This window comes from Salvelinus sp. IW2-2015, linkage group LG15 (assembly GCF_002910315.2).
Source record: "Salvelinus sp. IW2-2015 linkage group LG15, ASM291031v2, whole genome shotgun sequence".
Lineage (NCBI taxonomy): Eukaryota > Metazoa > Chordata > Actinopteri > Salmoniformes > Salmonidae > Salvelinus > Salvelinus sp. IW2-2015.
In genome coordinates, this window is record NC_036855.1 from 20567579 (window position 1) to 20580134 (window position 12556).

The following is a 12556-nucleotide window of genomic DNA, read 5'->3' on the forward strand; positions in this document are numbered from 1 at the left end:
GCGCCAAATTCAAATACAGAAATACTCCTTATAAAAATTCAGAAAACAAAACATATTTTACATAGGTTTAAAGATTAACTTCTTGTGAATCCAACCTTGGTGTCAGATTCTAAAAATGCTTTACGGCGAAAGCATACCTTACGATTATTTGAGAACATAGCCCAGCAGACAAATCATTACAAACAGTAACTAGCCAAGTAGAAGAGTTACACAAGTCAGAAATAGAGATAAAATTGATCCCTTACCTTTGATGATCTTCATATGATTGCACTCAGCAGACATTCATTTACTCAATAAATGTTCCTTTTGTTCGATAAAGTCTCTTTATATCCAAAAACCTCTGATTTGTTCGCGTGTTTTCTTCAGTAAACCACAGGCTCAAACGCAGTCAAAACAAGCAGACAAAAAATCCAAATTGTATCCGTAAAGTTCATAGAAACATGTCAAACGATGTTTATATTCAATCCTCAGGTTGTTGTTAGCCTAAATAATCGATAATATTTCAACCAGACAATAACGTCGTCAATATGAAAGGTAAACAAGAAAGGCACTCTCTCGGTCTTGCGCATGAAAAAGCTCTGTGACACTTTAGGGTCCACTCATTCAGACTGCTCTTACTTCCTCATGTTTCAGAATACAAGCCTGAAACAATTTCTAAAGACTGTTGACATCTAGTGGAAGGCATAGGAACTGCAATTTGAGTCCCAAGTCAATGGATACTGTAATGGCATTGAATAGAAAACTACAAAACCAACAAAAAAAACAACTCCCGAATGGATTTTTCTCAGGTTTRCGRCTGCCAAATCAGTTCTATTATACTCAAGACACTATTTTAACAGTTTTGGAAACTTTAGAGTGTTTTCTATCCAAATATAGCAGTTAAATGCATATCATATTTTCTGGGCCCGAGAAGCAGGCAGTTTAATTTGGGCATGCTTTCATCCAAAATTACAAATGCTGCCCCCTACCCTAGAGAAGTTAATGTCCCGAGCTCTTCTTTGAAAACACACTCATGCTTTGAAAGCACCTGCTGTAGTGTCAATGTCTCTGTGGTGACATGTTTGATTTCATCCCAGTTCAATTTTATTTCCTCCAACCACCCTCTCCCTAGTAAGCTGGGGCCTTCCACTACTAAGAGAGGCAGACTTTTCTTTTGTCCATGATATTCTACTTGAACATCAGCAACTCCAATCACAGTGATCTTCTCCCCTGTGTACGTTTTGAGTTTAATGGGGGTGTCTCTCAGTTTAGGCACTTCAACGGTTTTCCACTTCCTATAGAATTGGGACCTGTTCATCAGTGTGACACTACATCCTGTGTCTAGTTCAAACGGTACCTTAAATCCATTTATTCCCATTTCCACAATGAAAGGCTTCACCGTCTTCGTAATCGCACCCTGTACACTGTACATTGAGAATGCTTGCTCTGCGTACTCCCTTTCACTTTCTATCACTTGATTAGCGGCTAAGTAGCTTAGGCATCTGGAAGGTATTCGGTTTTTTGTCCGTTCTCTTCTGCAGCCCTTGGCTTTTTTTTTTTATTGCGGCACGCCCTCGCGTGCCGCAATAATTTACAGTGTTTGAATTTACAGTCAAACGCTGCGTGTTTGTCTTTGCAACGATTAACAGTCTCTATTAGCTGCTGCACTCACGGCTTTCCGTTCTTTGAAATTCGTAATCCGCTCAGTGCGCTGGCTCGTCTTTTACTGTATGGCACGCAGTTGCGCCCCTTGCCTGCAAATCCAGTGCATTTCTATTTGCGGACTCCATGGCCTGGGCCAGTTTGAGTGCATTCTCAAACGTGAGATTGGYCTCTGATAACAATTGTATTTGTATCCTGTCATCATTAATCCCACACACCAGCCGATCGCGTAGCATTTGCGATAATGTATTCCCATAGTTATATGGGAATGCTAGTTCTTAATTCAGCCACATATTCCCCCACTGATTCGATAGGTTTTCTCATGCGTGAATCAAACTTGAATCTTTGTACTATCTCACTGGGTTTTGGGTTGAAGTGATTTTTTAATAGCTCGACTAAATCTATGAATGACTTTTCTCCTGGTTTATCTGGGCTCAACAGGTTTCTCAATAAGCTGTACGTCTGTGCACCGAAAATGCTTACCAGTATGGATTTATGTATAGTGGCATCAGTTATTTCATTAGCAGCAAAGACATTTCTGAGTTTTAGGATCAAATGGTGGCAGCGAGCCTATTGTTGCCAAAGCCATCTTTTCCGATTCTTTCTGCCCTCACACAGTCAATAATTTGTCCTACCCGTATCCAGGGAATCAATCCTTCAGAATCTTCCACCGCTCACTTGAGTCTCACCTCCAGCGTCGCACGCCAAACACTCCGTTAAATTCGTGGCAAAAAAAATCCAACGCAGTTCTCCATAGTTATCCTTATCGCCAAATATGCAGTATCCTTAAAGGCTTCTTAGAGTTATGACTCATGAGACTTATGTACGGTTTAGTATTTAATTGTAATTTAGAATTACATTCTCTAATGCACCTGGCTTAATTAAGCTACCTGAAGCTTTCTTAATCATCGTTATATAGGCAGACATAGGAAATAGCTACGGATAGCGGGAAGCAAACCCCCGTCTTGAGTCAATACTGCCATCTATTGGTAAACATAAATATACCAGGTTACTACAGTTCTTCAAGATGTTCAAATGTTCATAGAAGACTACAGGGTCAAATAATAATCATAGTGGTTGTAGAGGGTGCAAGAGGTCAGCACCTTGGGAGTTAATGTCAGTTGTGCGACAACATGTGTGGGGTGTTGAGGGTGAACAGCTCAGGGTTCCATGGCCGCAGGCAGAACAGCTGAAACTGGGTCAGCAGCACGACCAGGTGGACTAGGGACGGGGACAGCCAGGAGTCATCAGGCCAGGTATTCCTGAGGCATTGTCCTAGGGCTCAGGTCCTCTGGGAGGGGATGGAGAGAGAGATATGGGAGAATTAGGGAGCATATCTAAGATCACACAGGARATCAGATAAGACAGGAGAATTACACCATATATATATTACACCATATATAACAGACTGACCCTAGCCCCCCGGCACATAGACTATTGCTACATAGATACAGGAGACTGAGACGGGGGGGTCGGCTACACTGATGCCCCATCCAAAGTTACCCCTGGACAGGGACAATCAGGTAGGATATAACCCCACCCACTTTGGCAAAGCACAGCCAAAACAACACTAAAGGGATATCAACAGGCCACTAACTTACTACCCTGAGACAAGGCCGAGTATAGCCCACAAAAATCTCCACACCGTATGAGCCCGAGGACAGGAAGGACGGAAGAGTGCAAGCAAGCCAGTGACTCAGCCCCCGTAATGTGCAGAGAATCCCAATGGAGATAGGGGAAGCGGTCAGGCAGAGACAGGAGGGTGGTTCGTCACTCCAGTGCCTTGCCATTCGCGTTCGCACCCCTGGGCCAGACTACACTCAATCATAGGCCCTACTGAAGAGATGAGTCTTCAGTAAAGACMTATAGCTTGAGATCGAGTCTGTGTCTCTCACATGGATTAGCAGACCATTCCAAAAAAATGTAGTTCTTTAGGAGATTTTAGAGTGTTTTTCTGTAATTACAAGGAATTGGTGCAAGCAGGTTGGCTGCTAGGTAAAGTGTTTACACGTTACACCATATTAATAAATAGTTGGTGTTTTATATCACTTGCACTTCTAGAGGCCTCAACAAAGACTTTCAAACTGGCAGCGACTACAGGGCAAACAGATGAAAATGACATGGCAAAATGCTCAACCATACATCCTCTATACATTTTAAATGGATGGGGCACTATAACCACATAGGAGTTAATTTGATACAGCATTCTCACTCACAGGAGTAACAAATATAGCCTCTTACAAGGCACGCCTCAAAATATGTTAATGCTCAGAAACAACCATACCATGCATCCAATAGTGGTTAAAAGTTTTTGGGCGCTCTAATGGTACTGTAAGGTACTGTATTTTGAGGGGTGAAATTATAGTACCATTCGAAATACAGCAATTTTCCCACTATGCACCATAATTTACAGTATGCCGCAGTAAATCGTTTCAGTTTTTTTGTTGTTGTTAATAATACCTCAAATTACCATATTAACTTGCCTGTGGCATTGACCTGCTCTGTCCGTGGCACTGTACAGGCTGGTGGAGGAGGCCTTGTCCATGGTGCTGAAGGCTTCGAAGTTTGTACTGTAAAAAAGGAAGCTGATTCAGTGCATTGAGGTTAGAAATGTTTTGAGCGAGCTGGTTAGGGTTATTTACCTGGAGAAATTGTGTTTTAGCTGAACTGGCAACTGCTTATTCCCTTTGCCATAATTGTCTTTTTGGATTGTTTACTGAACAGACATGGCCTTGTATGATGATAGTGGCAAAAACTGAAGGTGAACAAAACAAAATAAACATTTGTGTGATTGACAGATTGTGTGTGATTGTATGATTGTTTCACTTGTCTGCTGTATGGATATATGCATAGAAAACTGTGATTTCTCAATCTGTAAATTACTTCAGTTTCTGAGTCAGTTTGGCATATGACTCAAACTCATTAGATGGACGTTTGGTGAGGACACAGGTTAGTCAGTTAGATAATGAGAAATTGACAAGTATATAAATGGAACTACATGGACAGCTTTTCCAACTCAAAGGGAGTTAAGTAATATGACAACCCTTAGAGGGAACTTGTGGTCTGTTGTGTGGAATTGCTTCCTTTGTGCAATTTTTTTTCTTACATGAAAAGACTGAAGGACACCTTTCTCAAACCACCCACAGTTTCTCTCAGTCGTTCTCTCTTTGTCTTGCCGTATTCAGAATAATTTATTTAACATATTGCCAGCCATGTATCATTTTAAAGGAGTGACAAAAACAAAGCAGCAACAAAGGCTGCACAATTCTTTATGGTGATGAAACTGGCCAGGGACTGATTAGTGCATCTCCTGCCTAGTGATTTAAAGCAGAACGCATGGTATGGGGATAAAATAAAACACCAGGGACTCCAACCATTGAAGTCATTTTAACTGTAAAATGGAAAGATTGATGAAACCGTCACCAAACAGGGCAGGTGGAATTCAGTAGGTAGAAGTCAATCCCCAGCTCCCAAACCCCCCCAACACACTCACCCACACCCACCACCCTGTGCCCTTTCTTACTGCCTTTTTGTTATGGTGAAATGTATCTCAATTTGACTAATTCATAAAACCATTAGGAGAGACTGGAGGATTACCTGTCACATGTGAATGTAATTGATGTCAGTGAATGGGTGATTAGCACAGTGGCTGTACATCATCCCATCACAACCACCCACCTAGTCCCATCACAGGGCACAGGTCTTTGTGACAGTATAGATACCCCCCATGAATTARAGCGCAAAAAGCGCAACACAAATGTCCTTATCAATAGACTTACAGGCAGACCGATGGAGAGGGGAGTCACATCAACAGCCTATTAATGTCCCTTTTTAAAATTATCCCTACTTTTTTACCTTCGATACTGGTATGCAATCATTTATGGAAGCAGACGCTATGTGAGTAAAATGTTCCAGTGCACAATGTTACCCTGCTGCGCCAGCTTCCCTTACTGTCATGATATCATTGAGCAAAGCCATTTGGAATTATCTCTCCTTTCTGCTGATTAACTATTTGTAGTTGCTTTCTATTATAACTCCATTAAAATGTAATTCCCAGGGGGACATTACTGGGCTTTTGATATAGTTTTCTGTACTGGCTGAACCACCAAAACAGTGCTTTATCAAATACCACACCACACATAAAGATACAATACACGACCAAATATAAAATGTGATTCTTCTCACCACAGTGTCGTGACATTGTATTGATTAATGTGACGACTGCTGCTTGTCGAATGATTAACGGTTTATAATTATGTGATTAAATGAATCAGGCAATTATTAACTCATTAACCTGGGGCACCATGGGAAAGTTTTAGCTTAATTGAGTTTCTATTTCCCAAATTAACTCAAAGAATATCAGAATATCGACTTTACAACAGTCGCTAATTAATCAATTTCCTCTACAGGCTTGCTAACAAGCTAAAATTATAATATAAGATACACAAAAACACAGTCTAGGCTATTGATTAGAACTTAGTATGATAAAACAGATCCCTAGAGGGCCAACACAATATGACACGTGTACACAAAATGGGGATTTCAAGAGAGAGTGCACGAGAGAAAACACACTTGGGTGCATTTGTCAACTGTGCTTATTTTAACCCTAACCTTGCCCCGAACTGCCACTCTTATGGGTCAGAATATAATGATGTAATTACGTGTTGAAGGTATCCGATGGGTGTCTCTGCGTAGACCGGATTCCGACTTCTCTGATGACGGTCCGTCATCGGGTACCGGGTGTAAGGTTCCTTTGTCTTCTTCAACCTCATGTTGCTTTTTCTGACCACTCAGACCTTGGCTGCAGCTCAGGGTCCCTTAGTCTAATATGTTAATTCTTAACTCACATGTTTTATACCCTCGGGTCAGAAATGGGTGTTTCCGCCTTCAGGGCAATTCTCTGGGCATACCAAGTTACGAGGCAAGGTCTGGATTTGACTCAGATCCAACTTAGAAAACTAACTTCACATTTCATCTTTACAAAAACATTCTCTTTGATCTGGACATTTTCCACACAATGTACAATATGCAAACAGTAGGCACATATTAGGAAAACTCTTAAAGTTGGTTTCGTTATAATGTCATCCTTTAACCTTTAATAACATAACAAAAACGACATTCATTTTCATATTCCATCTATCGTCATTACCACCATTGTGGCTGACAAAACCTATTGTCCCAAAGTCCCTTTATTGCATGTTAATGTTCTGAGGCTGGTTCTCCATAGTGAGAGGACAAAGGAATTTTGTCTGCTGCCTTAAGATTTACAATGGGCGTGAGGTGTTATAAACCCCCCATCTCCATACCTCTCGATCTCTTCCCCTCTGGTGGGTGTGAGATATCTCTCTGTAGGATTGTGGTCCACGGTAACCTGACCCGAGCAGGCCAGTCATGACAACAGAAACAGCATCCCAGAGCAGGACTCAAATACAGTACAGTGCAGGTGTGAAACACATATCTTAGTGGGCATATTCTGTTGGAAAAACAAAACAAAAGTACTAATTCATGCATAAGACAACATTGTAGTACCAGAGGTGAAAGACATAGCGTCATCATCCTGGGATTTGAGTATATGTCTTTCATTCCCCTGCCCACTAATAGAAATTGTCACTGTGTCAGCCAAGCCTTCATTTCAATCCCACGTTTGAATTGATCTGATCATTTCTTCAGGGCCAGGATAATGAAATGTTTGCCAATATATTCCTCCATTTGGAGGGCTTTGAACTAAACATTTTATTCACTCATCATAGCTTTTTCAGGAAATTAAGAAGGTGTAACGGCAGTCTATTTCGAGAGGCGAGAAGGATCGGAGGACCAATGAACAGCGTGGTAAGTTTCCATGATTTAAAAACATGAAAACAATATACAATTACAAAATAACAAAACAAACTAACCGTCACAGTCCCGTGTGGCACAAACACTGACACAGAAAACAACCACCCACCCACAAAATCCCAACACAAAACAAGCCACCTATATATGATTCTCAATCAGGGACAACGATTGACAGCTGCCTCTGATTGAGAACCATATTAGGCDGAACACAGAAACAGACAAACTAGACACACAACATAGAATGCCCACCCAGCTCACGTCCTGACCAACACTAAAACAAGCAAAACACATAAGCACTATGGTCAGGACGTGACAGAAGGTGTGTTTAACAGAGAAAAAGAGAGAGGGCTTTCATGTCAGGCTCCACACTCCACAGTCCACACAGAATCATTGGTAATCACACATAGGTACACAGTGCATTCGGAAAGTATTCAGACCCCGATTTTGTTACGTTACAGTCGTATTTTAAAATGTATTGAATATTTTTTTCCCTCATCAATCAATACACAGTACCCCATAATGACAAAGCGAAGACAGGTTTTTTGAATTTTTTGCAAATTTGCAAAAAAACAGAAGTACCTTATTTACATAAGTATTCAGACCCTTTGCTATGAGACTCGAAATTGAGCTCAGGTGCATCCTGTTTCCATTGATCATCCTTGAAATGTTTCTACAACTTGATCGGAGTCCACCTGTGGAAAGGCACACATCTGTCTATATACGGTCCCACAGTTGACAGTGCATGTCAGAGCAAAAACCAAGCCATGTGGTCGAAGGAATTGTCTTTAGAGCTCGGAGACAGATTGTGTCGAGGKACAGATCTGGGGTATGGTACCTAAAKATTTCTGCAGCATTAAAGGTCCCCAAGAACACGGTGGACTCCATCATTCTTAAATTGAAGAAGTTTGGAACCACCAAGACTCTTCCTAGAGCTGACCGCCCGGTCAAATTGAGCAATCGGGGGAGAAGGGCCTTGGTCACAGAGGTCACTCTGACAGAGCTCCAGAGTTCCTCTGTGGAGATGGGAGAACCTTCCAGAAGGACAACCATCTGCATCATTCCACCAATCAGGCCTTTATGGTAGAGTGGCCAGACGGACGCCACTCCTCAGTAAAAGGCACATGACGGCCCGCTTGGAGTTTGCCAAAAGGCACCTAAAGGACTTAGAGCTTCGTGTTTGCCACTTGGCACCTAAAGACTCTCAGACCATGAGTAACAAGATCCTCTGGTCTYATGATACCAAGATTGAACTCTTTGGCCTGAATGCAAAGCGTCACGTCTGGAAGAAACCTGGCACCATCCCTACAGTGAAGCATGGTGGTGGCAGCATCATGCTGTGGGGAAGTTTTTCCAGCGGTAGGGACTGGGAGACTAGTCGGGATCGAGGGAAAGATTAATGGAGCAAAGTACAGAGAGATCCTTTATGAAAACCTGCTCCAGAGCGCTCAGGAACTCAGACTGGGGGCGAAGGTTCATCTTCTAACAGGACAACGTCACTAAGCACACAGCCAAYACAACGCAGGAGTGGCTTCGGGACAAGTTTCTGAATGTCCTTGAGTTGCCCAGCCAGAGTCCAGACTCAAACATCTCTAGAGAGACCTGAAAATAGCTGTGCTGGGACCTTATCCATTTGTGATGCTTGAGAGGATCTGCAGAGAAGAATTGAGAAACTCCCCAAATACAGATGTGCCAAGCTTGTAGCGTCATAACCAAGAAGACCCGAGGCTGTAATTGCTGCCAAAGGATCTTCATCAAAGTACTGAGTAAAGGGTCTGAGTACTTATGTAAATGTAATATTTCAGTTTTCAAAAATGTCTAAAAAACTATTTTTGCTTTGTCATTATGGGGTATTGTGGGTAGATTTTAGATTTAAGGTTGTAACGTAACAAAATGTGGAAAAAGTCAAGTGGTCTGAATAGTTTCCGAATGCACTGTAGACTAACTTCAAGAGAATAGATGCAATTTCGCAGGCTCAATACCAAGACCTTTGAAAAATATATAACTACAATTCCTTTAAACACAGATGCAAATTATGTATTTTATGCACATGCTGATGTTTATTCATAGAGCAAAAGTAGGGTGTAAAAGGCAGATGTATCTACACAATACAGGGAATGAACCACAATAGTTATCTACATATCTCTATGATGGAATTACCATTGTGAATGACCACTTTGCTCTTCAAGTGTTATACTGTATGTCAGAGGAAATCTCTGTAGCAATCTCCATACTCTTTATTGACAGTTTATATGCCCTCCTAGCTCACTGGAAGAATGTTCAACAAGGGGATTTTGAATTTGATTAAATCATTTCTAAGTGATTCAATATTTCCAAGCTAGTGGGTATTGATCACGCTCATCAGTCTTCATCAGTTAATAATATTTCAGAAGAAAGCATTAATATTGCGTCCCAAAACACAACAGCTTCTCCAGTCAACAGGTGGTTCTCTTCTCAGGCAAGATCTCTACTTGGCGAGACATTGACTTCTGAGTCTTTTGAAGCGGAACTTTGCCAGAGCACAGAGAGTGAGACGATCCAAGTATTTTCAAGATGAAGGGTTATTTGGCAGATGGGAGATACAATCCTTGCCAAGCCTTTGATAGTGGCTATGTTTGTGACTGTTCACAATTAGGCAAGTACTAAGAGGCATGATCGGAGCCATGTCCTTGGACCACACTTCTTCAAATAGCACATCTGACTAACACAGGATCAAAGTGCCTGATTCAAACCCATTGAAGGTAATAGAGTCTTAATAGCACTTTGAGACATATATGTGGAGTCCCTCAATGTATCTTGTGTGTATAATACAAACATGCATAAGTACTGGACCTAAAAAGAGATGCCTCTATGCAATGCAATAACACATTTAAGGACATTAACTCCATATCCAATATACTTACTCAACCCTTTTGAGTGTGTTCAAATAAAACTGTAGTGAGAGTGGTAAACATTTGGAAAGGCAAACTGTTACTAATAAAGTCTCAATGAGAGACTAAGGGAGAGGAGGGACATTAAATATAAGATTATGTTTGACATGAGATGGCAAATAAGCTTCTGGCCATGTTATCTGATATAAACCACAAATGACTTGTTTGCCTCAAAGATCAATTTTCTTATAAACAAATCACTGGAAAAGGTGACCTTACAAAAGGTCCAAACTTAAAACTTAAAGACCCAGTGGGAACTAATTCCACGTGAGTGGAATTTATGAGTCAGTTATTGTGTTTGATATGTTATTTTCCTGTTTGTTTGAATCCAGTCACAATCACAGCAGGGTTGGAAGTGAATCTGTTTCTTAATTTATTTATGTAAACTTGGCCTTCCTCCAGTTGGAGCAGATAATTTCATTTGTCTGAGCAGAGTGGCTGATTTAATAGGATTACAACCTGGCTGGGAAATAAGCATTGTCTGTGTATCTATGCCTCTGAACGTTTTAGCACATTTGTTAACCCATGAAAGCATGTTCATGTTCCCTTTCTATCAGGTTGAAAAAAGCTAGAGGATTTTCATCATCATCAGTTAGAAAAACAAAACCATATGATGTTTTAATGTTCCCTGCGAAAAGAAGCTGGGGATAGGCAGCAGTTAAATTGAGTAACAGACCTATGTAGACCATAACCTTGTCACGTTCTGACCTTAGTTCCTTTGTTATGTCTTTATTTTAGTTTGGTCAGGGCGTGAGTTGGGGTGGGCATTCTATGTTGTTTTTCTATGTTTTGTTATATACGTWAATTTTCTATGTGTTTGGCCTAGTAAGGTTCTCAATCAGAGGCAGGTGTCGATCGTTGTCTCTGATTGAGAATCATACTTAGGTAGCATGTTTTCCACATTGGGTTGTGGGTAGTTGTTTTCCGTTTGAGTGTTCTCACCATTCGGGACTGTTTCGGTTTTCATTTTGATTCTCTTGTTCTTTTTGTATTCATTCTCATTAAAAGTTATTATGGATACGTACCACGCTGCATTTTGGTCCTCTCCTTCCACCAACGAAAGCCGTTACAAACCTGATAAAGAGTATAGCATAAAATCGAAACTGAAAACACAGTTTAATCCTCTGAACCAGATCTGATATGATAATCAAAAGGCATGAGAGTAACCATAGCTCGAGCAGGCAAGGAAGATATGCAGCATGTTGTGCTGTATAGCCGTTCTTAGCAACAAAGCCACACTGAAAGAGTCTCTGCAAGGGATCTGCTTTCAGACTCGCTCCCCGGTTCCCTGGGGTATACTGCAGTAGATCACCTGGGAGGGAGGCAGCTTCAGGAATGTTCACATGCTGAGACAGAAGCCAGTTCAGAAGTGCACTGGGATGCACTCCACACGCTCAAACTCTATTTGAAAATATGTCCTATTATCCAGTCAAACAAGTACCATTACCGAATTAATTACATTTGACACACATCCATATGCTAATGTCAAGGTGGAAATAAATTGACTTCCAACACACCAAGCTAGTGAAATTGGTTGAAATGTTTGGTTTGTGAACACCACCTTCTCCTTGCAATATTCTTTTCCATTTTTTTCCATAACCTTTTGACTTTATTGGAAGTATGCAAAATTACAGCTATGGATATAACAAACCAGAACTCAGCCTGAATACGTCAGGTAAATCCATCTTAATTATGTGACATTTGCTGGTTTAGACTGGACTTAACACAGCCAGGTCTTTTGGCCAAAACTAAACACCAGTAAGAGGAAATGGCTCATGCTTCAGTCCAGACGTTTAGCAATCCCCTTTAGTAAACTATGAGACCAGTATAGCCTCATAAGCACATTTTTACTTCATGCCTGAACAAATATATGACTTAAGTGTATCAAGAAGGATCTAGCAAATACCTGTTAGAAATAAGCACTGCTGTCATCTTACAAGCACCACACTGCACAGACCAGCACATGAGGGAGTGTAGGACAGACCGAAGGAGACAGTAATCTGCATTTTATTTCCTAAATTACCTCAGTTGAAAAGCACAAAATGTGAGACTGGAGCAAGGCGAGACTGAAGAGCAAAGAGGGTGAAATTATCAAACAGGGGGATGATAGAGCCCAAAAACAGAAATTAGGAGCAAATAGACTCACAGATATA

At 41.1% G+C, this 12556-nt stretch overlaps 1 long non-coding RNA gene across 1 annotated transcript; it reads right to left on the minus strand.

The window, feature by feature from the left end:
* Nucleotides 1-2465: 2465 nt before the first annotated feature.
* LOC139028887 (uncharacterized) lies at nt 2466-6387 on the minus strand. The gene is made up of 3 exons (XR_011481103.1): nt 6303-6387; nt 4112-4211; nt 2466-2932 (listed from the first exon to the last, which is right to left on the minus strand). It is a non-coding gene; the product is annotated as an uncharacterized lncRNA (long non-coding RNA).
* Nucleotides 6388-12556: the final 6169 nt, after the last annotated feature.